The sequence below is a fragment of the Suricata suricatta genome, chromosome 9 (assembly GCF_006229205.1).
Source record: "Suricata suricatta isolate VVHF042 chromosome 9, meerkat_22Aug2017_6uvM2_HiC, whole genome shotgun sequence".
Taxonomy (NCBI): Eukaryota; Metazoa; Chordata; class Mammalia; order Carnivora; family Herpestidae; genus Suricata; species Suricata suricatta.
In genome coordinates this window covers 54,702,829-54,715,894 of record NC_043708.1, presented here as the reverse complement: position 1 = coordinate 54,715,894, position 13,066 = coordinate 54,702,829, and the positions used below count along the sequence as shown (strand labels likewise).

General features: G+C 38.7%; 1 long non-coding RNA gene across 1 annotated transcript in view; it reads left to right on the top strand.

Annotated features, from left to right (window-relative positions):
• The window catches only part of LOC115302543, an 856,964-nt gene that overhangs the window by 638,791 nt on the left and 205,107 nt on the right, over positions 1-13,066 (top strand). The gene's annotated exons all lie outside the window — the stretch shown is intronic.

The following is a 13,066-nucleotide window of genomic DNA, read 5'->3' as shown; positions in this document are numbered from 1 at the left end:
GAGATGTTCAATAGACAGTTAAATAAATGAATGCTATTTTTACTTTTCACCAACCTTGGAAAATCTCCTTGGAATTAATTATATTGTAGGGCCAAGGTTTCAACTTCTGTTCACAGTTTATCATCTCTTACCTTCTCAAGAATTCCTTTTTTGCAATTATTATTTTTTTCTATATAACCACTTTTTTCCCTCTATTAAGTTGTTCCACTGGAATACAAATATAGCCTAAAATTTATTAGTATTTTCAAATAATATTTAATTACTTGGATCAGTTTCATTCCAAAGTGAAGGATGATCTTTTTTTATTGTAGCTCAAATATAGCAAAAACCATCTATTCATAGGTATCTCCCTTTCTTAGATGATCTAAAGCACTTGGTTGCCATTTTGTAAGAGAATAAGGAATTTTTATTGCTTCTCCAGTAATAATTACTTGCTTCAGTATTATAAAGTGTATACTTCATGCTTGGATTTTATATATTATGTATATATACACAATGATTATCTGTTGCAATGCTGAATCTACAGCTATCTGTTTGGCAGATTATGTGAAAATTAAACCTAATGTTTTAGTTTCAAAAATGCAATTGAGGAGACAAAATGATGACAATATGATCAACTTTTGCACACACAAAAGCAAAGATAACTATGTCCTGACAGCCATTCAAGCTGTAGTAATTGTAGGATGACATCACTTAAAACCACAACTTAATTTCAGAAGCATTAAGATATAGATAGCATGCCTCTTAAAATTGACTGAATGCAGTCAAGTATAGATAGATGAAATTAAGCGATTTCTAGAGAGAAAAGTAGAAAGAATAGAGAAGTACATTCTAAATTCATGATTTGAAAATTTGGCTTATTTTTGGAAAGAGAACACTTTAATATCTTCCAGTTGTTTGGGTGTGGTCCTTTTTTTTTTCAAAGAGAGAAGAGTGAAAGTGGGGGAGAGGAGGAAGGGGGAGAGAGAGGGAGAGAGAGAGGGAGGGAGGAAAGGAATCTTTTTTTTTTTTTTTTGCAAAAGCAAAGGGCTTTATTACGGGTTTAGGCTGGCAGGCTCACAGACTTTACCAGCGTGGTGGATCCATGCTGAGAGCCCTGAACAAAGGTGGGGTAGGGCTTTTATGATTTTGGGAAGGAGGAGTTACAGGAAATTGTGACATAGGTACAGTGATCCAATTATTATTACACAATATTCTTGACAGCAGGTTTATCCAATTACAACATTTAGAGTGTTAACCAATTACAGAGTAGACCCAGGACCCAGGACCCTCACATAGGGTGTAACTAGCCTTAAGCAATAGGCCTGCCCTTAGGAATGTTAAGGGTATTACAAGGGTGGTCCCTCTTGCCTTGGGCAATGTGTGCCCTTCTATTGTCTCAAACCTGCGTCCTTACATTCCCTCCTCTGTCTTGTAACTGACCCAATCCTGGGTCAGCTGAGTTACCATTGCACCCCTAAAGCCTGGCATAGCCCTCCTTGGTGTAAGGGGAATTTCTTACCCTGTAAAGGGCATAGGGAAGGAGAGTTTACCTATTTCCACCAGTCTCCATGGTTAGTTTGGTAAGGGTCTCCTTTAGGGTTTCTAATATCTGGAGCTGTCTGGTTTATAAAAGTAAGAATGACAGCCAATCTGTTTCCTCATTACTAACCTTAGCCAAATTGGTAGGCTGTCTAGCGGCCACTTGAGGACCCCCCATTAGAGTCTGGCGGTAGAGGCGTAGGCTTCCCTTACCTTCTGCCGTGTTGAAATCCCATGCCCAGATCAGAGGCAATTAATACCAACAGAACATCCTATCAGGAACTTTTGCTGTTTCCCCAGCTTTCTGGGGCAACATTTGCCAGTCCCATGGCAAAGAGGCAGGACAGTTTATTTTACTGGACCGATGATTCCTCAGGCCTCTGCGGTGCTAGACCAGCCAGCTTCCGGGGTGTGGCTGGAGCAGGGCTGGAGATCTCTGGAGTGAGATTCTTTTTGAGGATCAGTTCAAGCTGATCGACTGGATCTGGATCACCTCACCAGGTTAAGTGTTCTTCTGAGTCGGTTCACTTAACTCCAGAGAGATACCTGAAACTTTAATAGGGGCTGACCCCCACCTTTAAATATCATCCTCACAGACTAACAAGCCTGAGATCCAACAACAAATATTCAAAGACACTCAGAACTAGAATTACATTTACAGTAGTGCATTGCGGAAACATAGTTTTTCTCTCTAAAAAGAAAACCTCCATTATCAGAGATAGCCAAATCGAGACTAATGCATTGGTGGAACAAGTCCAGTCTTAACAACCCTGGCCTAATTATTTACATAAGCTCAGCAAGAATAAGGATTGTTCATGAGGACTTTATAAGGCTTGCTTTGTTGGGTCCTTTTATAAGGAATCTCCAGGTTGAACTTTTAGTAGCCTCTCTGGGCCAGAAGCCAAGCCAAACCAGCACTTTCCATCAGGCAGGCCTGCAATACCTGTTAAATTGGGCAAACTCCTCTTCCGGAGGCTCCCAACATATGCTGAAGTTCCTGCCCCCGCCAGGAAGTGACCTTCTTTACTCACCCGGGAAGGCTACTGGGAACTCTGTGAGCAAGGTATCCAGCCAACATTTCCACGAGGCTTTATGGCTCCATGTTCCATAAAGTCAACCTTAGTTCCGTAAAGCTGGCAGGTCATATTGGAGCCTATGCAAGACTCTCAAACAGGACATTCCAGTCAAAGCTTTAGTAAAACAACCAGTATTTCCAATGGTGTCCTACTATTAAATGAACAGATTCTTATTGAACTTATGCAAACAATTGTAATGGCCATGAAAAAAGAATACTCACTGAGTTTCTAAATTTCAGATGGTTTAAGTAGAGAGAAAAGTTGAATGCTCTAGACAAATACTTTATAACATCTTAATCTGGATAAGCAAACATTAAAGGAACAACAATGTTTCTAACAAGAGTCACAAAACTATAATTTTTATCAATTCACTTGGTCCCATGTTTTTAATTTTTGTTCAGATTCAATGCAGCTTTTAGCTCTGGAAGTTTCTACTCATGTTAGTACTAACCTAAAAGATGTCAAATACAGCATTTGTCCCAAAACTCCTCTTTACAACTTTCCTTGCAAAAGAAACACGTTCTGTGACAAAATTTCAGAAATGGACATTGCTAAAGATCTGACAAGAGTTCATTATGATGCAATTTGACAAAGAAATTTAGTGACACTTAACATTTTGATTACTGAAGGTGTTAAGTAATGATCTTATACCCAAACATTACAACTTTAGGGGCTGCACATATATTTGAGCAGTTGTAGCATTTACCCATGCAATAAAGCCTAAGATTTACCACTGTACAACAGTGCTTTTTAAGTAACTTGGCATCCTAAATGAAAGGCCCTAATTGGTCAAAAGACTTCTCTACCATTTGAATACTGGGAAATTAGTTAAAACCTTAAGAAATTACAAAGCACATCCTAAATAGAATTACAAATTGTAACAAATCTGAAAACTATATTTATTTAACCAAAGTGGCAATAAAAGATCTTATTTGCCTTTGGGATCCTTCAGCAAAACCTAACTTTTTTAACCTCAGAGAAGTTTTAACTAAGCAATCAAAGACCTGATAAAGATAGGACCTAAAGCTTTTATCTTTTATCTTCTTAACAAAAGAGAAACCCTTCATTTACATAGTCTTAACAAAAGCAGACCACAGGTCCAGGAAAACTTGTCTTTTGAAAGAAAGAAAAGCAGAATTTTAACCTTATGCCAATATACCTTCAATATTCTATTTATCTTAACCTTACACATAAAATTTCTTTTCAATGATTTCCCTACAGGAACCTTTGGCAACTTTCCTTTGCCTTTAAACTTTTTCCCCAAAGCCATTTTTTTTTTTTTTAACGAACAACCAGTCTCATCTAAGACAAAATTACTTTCTTTTACCCTCAAAAAAAATATACTTTTATTTCTTATATTTCTCTTACATATCCCCAATTTCCTGTATATAGGGTTGCTTTTCTAATTTTTCCCATCAGTCTAAATTGCACTTAGCAGAATTTTAACTCTGAGAAAACTTAGTCTCCAATTGAGGACTCATCCTATACCAATATACCAATCACTAGTTGTCGCTTTTAGTTTTGATCTTATTAGACAGCCAATGAATTTAATCTTAATTTATCAAAGCAAAACCTTAATTACCCATGAAAACTGAGACAGACCAAATTAACTATTACTTAACAGGAACTTATTTGAACTGTATCAAACCCAGGTACAAGCAAGCCAACAGACTTAGATTAATTCAAACACTGAATGAGCCATGTGAGACACTTTGTCCCCTAGTTAATTTTGACCTGGAAATTTGATTCTGCAGTTCTTTGTTTTTTTCTCACCTAGGGCGGAGGGAGAACCCGTTGCCTCAGGCAATTTATGCAGATTGGCCTCTCCCCATCCAGGTGCTACAGAAGAAAGAATGGGGAAGGGAGAGCAAGAGAAGGAGAGTTTTCAGTTTTAAACTTTTAGCTGTTAACCTGGGAAATGAGTGAGGGAGAAGTGCTCACTTCTACAAGGCAGAGGAACACAGAGTCAGTGTCCCCTTCAGTATAATTTTATCTCAGCCAGACCAGTAAGGTCTCCTCCTCTGCAGTCCTGTGGGCTTTTGGGGATCTTAAGGATGCTCACCCGTGGAGCCACAGACTGGAACTTGACAGGCGAGCCAGACCTAGCCGCACATTTACACTCACATACACACCAGAGGTTACTACATTCCCTCCCATAGGCTTTCCACAGACAAGACCAAAAAAACAATGACAGTAACAACTGGACAAGCAAGTACAGAAGTGGCCACAAAACAGGTGTTTACAGATTTACTAAATGGCCTACCGACGTCTCGGTGTGGCCTTGGTGCAGGAAGTCACGACTCCAGGCTTCCACTTAATACCCCAGACAAAAGCACATGTGCATTTAAAATTAAACTAGCTTACCTCCGGAGGTTCTAACAGGTGACTTTTACAGATTACTGGCGCCATTTTTAGAAAAGACTAGAGTGCCTCCCCAGCTCCTTAAGACCTAGATGACCCTGGGAATGCCTTTTGCTCTTAGCCCCCGAGGCTAGGAGGAGACAATGAGGCATATCACACCCAAGTAGGTGCAGAAACAAAGAGTGGGAGGGGAAGCCAGAAATGTTACTGAAGAGCTCCAATACTTCTGGTTTCTCAGGCTGCAGTAATTTTCTTGGCCGCTAAGATCCAAGGAGAAAGAAAACATTTTGACCAGCGTTCAAAGGTTCCATCTTCTGGCCATCCAACATTGAAGGTTGGCCATTTGTTCCTTCAAAAAAAAAGATCTTCTCTTTCCTGACATCCACTGATAGATTGTCCCATGTCCTCGTCAGTCAGGGTCACAACAAAAATTACTTAGGCGCACAGCAAACAGATAATTACACTTCGCCTTCGTCTCAGTGAGGACTCACACTTTGCCTTCCTCCCTCGGAGGACTTAGACAACCAGATGCACAGAGAAACAGACACAAGTGTCTCCAACAAAAATGAAACCCTACTGCTGCCACCAGCAGGATTTCTAACAGACAGACAGGGGGACCCAGTCTTCTCCCATCGCTGCCAGCTAATGCAACCTGTTTCAGAGCCAGGAAGCCTACCCTCAACCCGTGCATACTCTGAAATCCTGACAAGAGGAGGCCCCGGCCCTTCCGCCTCCCCCAGCTTCCTCTTGTCTCCAGATCGCCTAACTAGAGCCACAGAACCAACCCACACCCGTGTATACTCTAGGGACCCTGACAAGAGGAGACCAAACCCTAGTCTCCCTTGTGTGGTTGCTGGTGTGATCAGTTCCAACCTGCTCCAGAGTTATGCCACGGAATTAATCTCTTTTCCAGGCCTATGCGGGACTGCTACCTACCTGCCCCACCTTTTGCCTGATCCACCTTCAGGTGTGTGCGGGACTCGCATAAACCCTCCTTATGTCTCACCTGAATCTTACCCGTGCGTTCGCTGGGGTCCCTGCAAGCGCCTCGGGACTTGACCCTCTCTCAAACCTTACACAAACGCAAGTGAGTGCCCTACCTACACCTGTGTCTCAAACAGATGCCGCACTTGCCACTTGCACAAGTGAGTGCCCTACCTACACCTGTATCTCCAACAGATGCTGCACTTGCCACTCGTATCTCTGCGAATGTGACCAGGTAACGACGCTTGCCCATGGAATTCATACCTCACCCCGGACCCGAATTCCACCCTTGGTGCCGCGGGACTACTCCAACCCACTGTATCTTTTCTCTGTGGGTCCAAGACGTCTCCACAGCCCCGAGCTTTTCCACGGTTCATCCACCTGCCTCCTTTGAGGCCCCACGGAGGTCGTTTCGGCCACCTCCTGTCTTGGCCCCGTGCACAAGGGCCTGTGCACACAATGAAACAAACAGACAAACAAGACTTAGACACAGACGGACAAGAAAATGAGTGCACTCACCAGCCGCTGATTAGGCCCAACGTGTTGGGGTCCCAGGAGCTCTGAGGGGAGAGGATTCCTGGCCAATGCACCATATGTAATACCCAAGATTTCTTTATTGTCCCCAAAAACCAGAAACCGCCAGGGAGACCGAGTCACGCATGCAAAAGCAAAGGGCTTTATTACGGGTTTAGGCTCACCAGGGCCTAAACTCGGGCTCACAGACTTTACTGGTGTGGTGGATACATGCTGAGAGCCGAAAGGAATCTTAAGTAGGCTCCACACTCAGTGCAGAGCCCAACCCAGGGCTCAGTCCCACAATTCTGGGATCATGACCTGAGCCGAAATCAAGAGTCTGATGCTCAACCCACTGAGCCACCCAGGTGCCCCTGGCTTTGGTCAAATCTAGAATGTGGTATAAAAAGAAGACTAAAACATGTATGAAAACATGCATATGTCACTTTGAAATTGAGGAACAATAAATAGAAGGCTCATAAATTACAATTTGAAAGCATAAAAAAGGAAAATAAAAATATACAATTAGAAGAAATATGAGGAAAATATGTGAAGTGGGTTAAATTTGAGTAGCTTTCAGATTGTAAATGTCAAGATCTCAGGGCCACGGAGTACTTGAGTATCCGCCATCATGACCTAAAAATTAGGTATGTAGTTCATTTTTGGTCAGCAGGAATTCATAAAAGGAGGATTGTAGTAAGTATGATCGAATTTCTTTTAGGAGCAGCAATACAAAGTTGACAGAGGGTGGCTCTTGATATAATTTTATGACCTTTAAAAAGCCTTTTGTTACTGTGTTTTACAAAGGACTATAATATAATGGAAGAAAGTATGGCCTTGAAGACAAGTCACTTGAATCCATAAAAAAGATGCTTTTTCTCTCAAAGGAAATGGCACTAATTGAAATGGTCTAGAACTGAATAGCACATTGGGAACTTAAAAAATAATCAAAATTCTAATTATCACCTTTGCTTAACTGAACAATAATTTAGGAGAAATATCACACGAGAAAGGTAAGACATGTATATCCCTTATAGGCCTTGCATGCTGGGCAAATGCAGTTTAAACATTAAACATAAAATGTTGTTAACTCATTAAAATTTCAATTAGGTTAAATGCATTAAACTAAGAACTCAATGATACTGACATTACATATACAAGCATTCCATATTGGAAATGCATATTTTATTTTCATAGATATATACTGTTTGACATACAGGATACATCATTGAAGAATGACACATAAGGTGTTTGCCAATTCACAACAAATAAATTTATGAGGAAAATTTAGCTAAACAAACATATATGTATATATTTATACATAAAAATGATTTTCAGTTCTGCTTAAAAGAAAACAACAAAAGGAAAATAAAAACTCATAATGAGTCAATTTGAAATCAAATTATCCATCTGAGCTAAAGCAGTAACCCTCCTCCCACCTCCAGAAGCTGTTGAACTTAGTGTTCTACCAGGTTGTATTCAGGTTTTAATTAATTGATTCTATTGTTATATAATTATAAATGGGAAAAGCACAGATCTGATATACCCAGTTTTATGAACTTGGTATATTGGGAAATGGCTGCAAATTATTCCTCTCCCTGTAACCAAGCCTTTTGCAAATATGGTCCTACATTGACTCTGGGCTGGCCTTGGGATATTGCAGCACAGATTCAAGTAGAGCTTTGAAAAGTGTTTTCACCTGGGATTTGCTTGCTTGCTGCCATGGGGAATCCTCAACCCACAACTGTGAGACTGTTGTGACTTTTGTTAAATTAACATTTGTTAAGTACAGCCAAAGGGTGTCACATGGTGAACCCTGGATCAACAAAGACCACAAGGGAAAGTTAAATAGAGAAGTATATTACTCACAGGTCCTAGAGGAAGTACATGGATGCCTGCAAGGACCACTTAGAAGTTCAAGGCAGGGTGCTGGCAGAGAGTGCACAGCATGACCTGGGACATCTGCCTTTATTAGCATCTGAGAGTGGAAGGGATGCTTTTGGCTGGCTTTTGTGGGCCAAGGCCACATAGTCAATTCCAACCCACAAGAGTGGAGTTTGGCAAGTTCCAGGAGGGTCCTATTTAAAGGTTGTATAAAGAAAAGGAGCTGAGGTGCAGGAGAGGATGGTCATCACCAGGGAATTAGAAAAGTCACATCAGGAGGTGACTTGTGACTTTGTAGGCTGTTATCTGAGGCAGCAATATAATGGAATAGTTTGGTTAAACTCTTGACGATGATTCTAGCCTGTTGGATGGTGATCAACATGTGGTCAAGCCATCTCCTTTCCTCTGGCTGAAACCTAATCAAACACCACATATGTGAGTGTTGCCGTCTTAGTCATTTAGTTTGAGCCAGGACTCTAGCTGATCTCAAGTACTGGTTGATCTGTATCATAACTTCCATGGTGACATACAGCTAGATGGCTTCATGAGTGTGTCATTGTACAGGTCTCTGATGGTAAAACCTTAAGAATCTTATACTTGGAGTTTAATATTTTGTCATTGCAGTCTTGAAATTCCTAATAATTGTATCTTTGAATTTGTGTTTTTTAAGTAAAGTCCCATGGGACTATGGAGCCTGCAAGAGGGCTTGGATTCTTGGTCCACATGGAGTCCTGCCATCTGCAGCCTCCTTGCCTTTCTGGGACAGACTGTTAGCAATTTTTCTTCTTTTCCTTAGTGCTTGTGACTCCCTCTGGGAGTCCTTCCCTGCCTGGCCTTCTATCCCTGCCCCTGCTCATTGACCACTACTTCCTCCAGTGGTCCAGATGCAAACACTGGATCTAGTGTGTACACGACTTCAATATTTCAGGAGTGGGGCATGGTGACTGCTGTTCCTGCTCCTGGGTGCAAAGCCATGTAATTTCTAGGTGGGCAAGTCTCTGGCTTACCCTTGATTCAGGTTGCAATCCTTTGGGAGTCATCTATCTTCCAGGGGTGGGGGCAGCAAGCCCATTCTATGGGGAGATAGCTGTCCTTATCTTTAGTAGGAACCCAATGCATTTCTATGGTAGTTGACAGGAGAAGAACTGGGGAAGCCCATGAGCCACGCCCATGTGCCACTTAATAGGATGTCTCCCAGCACCTAGAAGGTTCATACTTGCCAGTGAGTATCTACAGCTCAAAGAGGAAAGACAACAAATTTAAAAAAATGAAAATCATCATGATGGGTCATTGAGAGAGATCATCTAGGAAGAAAGAAACAAAAGGTTTTACGTTAGTACCTTTAACAATTTCCCCACCCCCACAGGTTTTTGAAGAAGAGGATTTGCATTTTCCCTTTGCACTAACCCCTGAAAATTACATAGTCAGCCTTTCCTACAGAATAAGTGGTTTGTGCTTTAAGCCTCTAAATTTAGATATAGTTAGTGGTTATGTAGCAAAAGTTGCAGATAAGTTTTGACAAACTTATAACCCCCTTGCAATTGATACCCCAATCATGATATAGAATGTTTCTACCATCACCAAAAAAGTCCTCATACCCATTTCCAGTCTGTCTCTTGTCATATATACATGTCATATATACATATATTTATGTGTTCAAGGTGATAATTGACTTTCAATTATCAACAATTTCAATGTCTTGTTTAATGGATCAATATATATTCTTTTGAGATTCACCCATGCTTTTGAGTAGATTTAACAATATCTCCATTCCTACGTGTTCTTTTGCACTGTAATTTTGCCACTACCTCAAGAGATGGAGTTTAGTCCTACAACTTCTTAAATCCTGGCTGGCCCTGTGACGGCTTTGACCAATAGAATAAAATTGAAGTCATAATGTGCCATTTCTAGGTGTGACTCTTAACTGGCTTGAAGTTTTTGCTTTTTGCCATCTAGAAAGCTGGATTATTTGCCTGAAAATGAACAGAATTATAAGATACAAAGAATTCTTTTATCTTAGCCCATTGATCATATATTTGTGAGAAAATTTCTCTATTTCTTTATTTCTAATCTGTATCTGGGCACTTAATTTTCTCCCAATACCTATTTGCCTATCCTTATGACACTAACACACTGTCTCAGTTACTGTCATGTTATTAAAATTATTCAAATCAACATAGGTAGGTTTTCTTTGTTCTTTATTTTCAGAATATTTATATATTAGAGTTCCTTTGTGTTTTCACTTTAATTTTAGGGTTATTTTGTTGATTTAGGAAAAGGAAAAGGCTTTGAAGATTTGTATTGGATTATGTTCAAATCTATAGGTCGCTTAGATGAGAGCTGACACTTTAAAAATATTAAGTCTTCTGATCAGTGATTATGACATTCACCATTTGTATAGATCATTTAGATCTTTTTAGTTTTTCTTAATGCCTTTTAAATTTTAGAGTATAGATCTCACATTTATATATATATATACACACACACACATATACATACATACACACATTTATATATATGTTAGAATTATATATATATATATATACATTCCATTAACTTGATAATTCTAACATAAATTCCTCAGAAATTTCTACATATAAAATCATGACATCTGAAAATGCATTATTTAGTGGTTTTTTTTTACCCTAAACTTTAAGCCTTTTATAACAGTAAGATTAGAACTCTGGGAATTTAAGATATTAAGTATATAAGCAGGTATCATGAAAATTATGCTTTATATTTAAAATGTATAGAATGAGAAAATAACTGAATAGAATAAGCCCAATAAAAAATGGTCATACTTAATTGAAAAATTATCAAATAAATATTCAAGTTAGAAAACGATGTAGTCATTAAAATTAAAAACTAAATGATGGGTGAAAAGAAAGATAGAGCTGAATAAATTACTGAGCAACTAGCACAGAGAACACATTGAAAGAGTTGAAAAAACATAAATGACTAAATGGAAAAATTGGATCTATCTCCAAGAGACAGGCCAGAAAAAGGAAAAGAGAAGCAATAGTTTTCCATATTTATTGAGAAAATTAAAGTATAAAGAGAAGTTCAAAAACTTGTACAGCCAACACCTTTATATGGACATACAGTTTCAACAATTATTTAACATATCCCATAAATTAATTTCCATATCTGTGTGTATCTCTCAATCTTTCTGTCAATCTTTCTATAGCTAAAATATTTTAACATAACGAATAACAATGAAACTTTATGATTCAAGATTCATCTTCTAAGGTTTATTCATCATAAGTTAGAAAATATAAGATCATTCCCTGATATTTAAGATCCATTGCATATTTAAACTCCCTATTCCTTCCCTACCAAATATATTTAAATATATTTATAGCTACTTCTTCATTAAATGATCATATCAAATATCATATCATATCAAGTTTCAAGAATTCTATTGGGATTTTGTGGCTCATAGGTCTCTTTTAATTTATAATAGATATATCATCTTCATCCTTCCCCTAAGTGACTTTTTTGACAGGAAGAGGTCAGTGGAGTTTTATAGTATACATTTCACAATCTGGAATTGCCCGTTTATATATTTATCTGTTTTTTAACTTTTTTTATTATGTATTATTTTCTGTATGCTGTTCATTTTCAAGGTTTAAGTAGTTGATTAAATAAGTATTTCTGGCAAGAAGTATTTATAGATAATAATATGTATTTTATAATGCATAATATGGTGGACATCTAAGGCTGTTTTTCTTACTGAAATGAGGAGGCTAAGTTTGAGCCTCTGGTGAGATGATAACTGCCCAACCTCATTAATAATAACAGATATATAAACTGAAACCATAATAGTGCATCAGGGCACCTGTGCAAGAATGACTGAAGTGAAAAATACTGGGAAAACCAAGTGTTGACAATGATTTGGAGAAAGAGGAACTCTGATATAGTACCATTACACCTATAAATCATTACAAACATTTAATAAAATTGTTCAGTGAAATTTAATAATATTAAATGCTTTTCTAGTTGCTATCCCTCAGCAATTCCACTTCTAAGTGACACATGTATACATGAGCACTAGGACAGTACTACTAAAAGTGTGATCTAAAGGTCACCATCTGCCTGCAAACTATATTCTTATTAATTCGAGTAACAAAGCACTAAAAGACATGCATAAGCATTTTCATATCAGTAATGTTCATAACTCTGGAAACAACCCAAATATCTATCAGCAGTGGAATCTGAAAAATTATATGTAGTTTATCTATATGAATGTATAGATGTAGAATATGTAGTATATCTATAGAATGTTATGTAGCAATGGATATTCTCTCTATGACCATATGACCATCTGAACTGTTGTATGTGAAGCAGTACAGCTACATTTCACAAATGGAGTGTTGAATAAAGAAGTCAGTCACAAAACAACATGTACTCTATGTTTTGTTACATATTGAAAACTGTTTGATCTACAAGAAGATGTGGTATATATATACAATGGAGTACTATATGGCAATGAGGAAGAATGAAGTATGGCCATTTGTAGCAAAGTGGATGGACCTCAAGGGTGTCATGCTAAGCGAAATAAGTTAGGCAGAGAAGGACAGATACCAATGTTTGCACTCATAGGTCTAACAGGAGAGACCTGGCAGGGGACCATGGGGAGAGGAAGGGGGAAAGAGAGCGGGGGAGAGTGAGGGACACAGATCAAGGGAAACTACTGAATACTGAAAATGAACCATGGACTGAAGGGG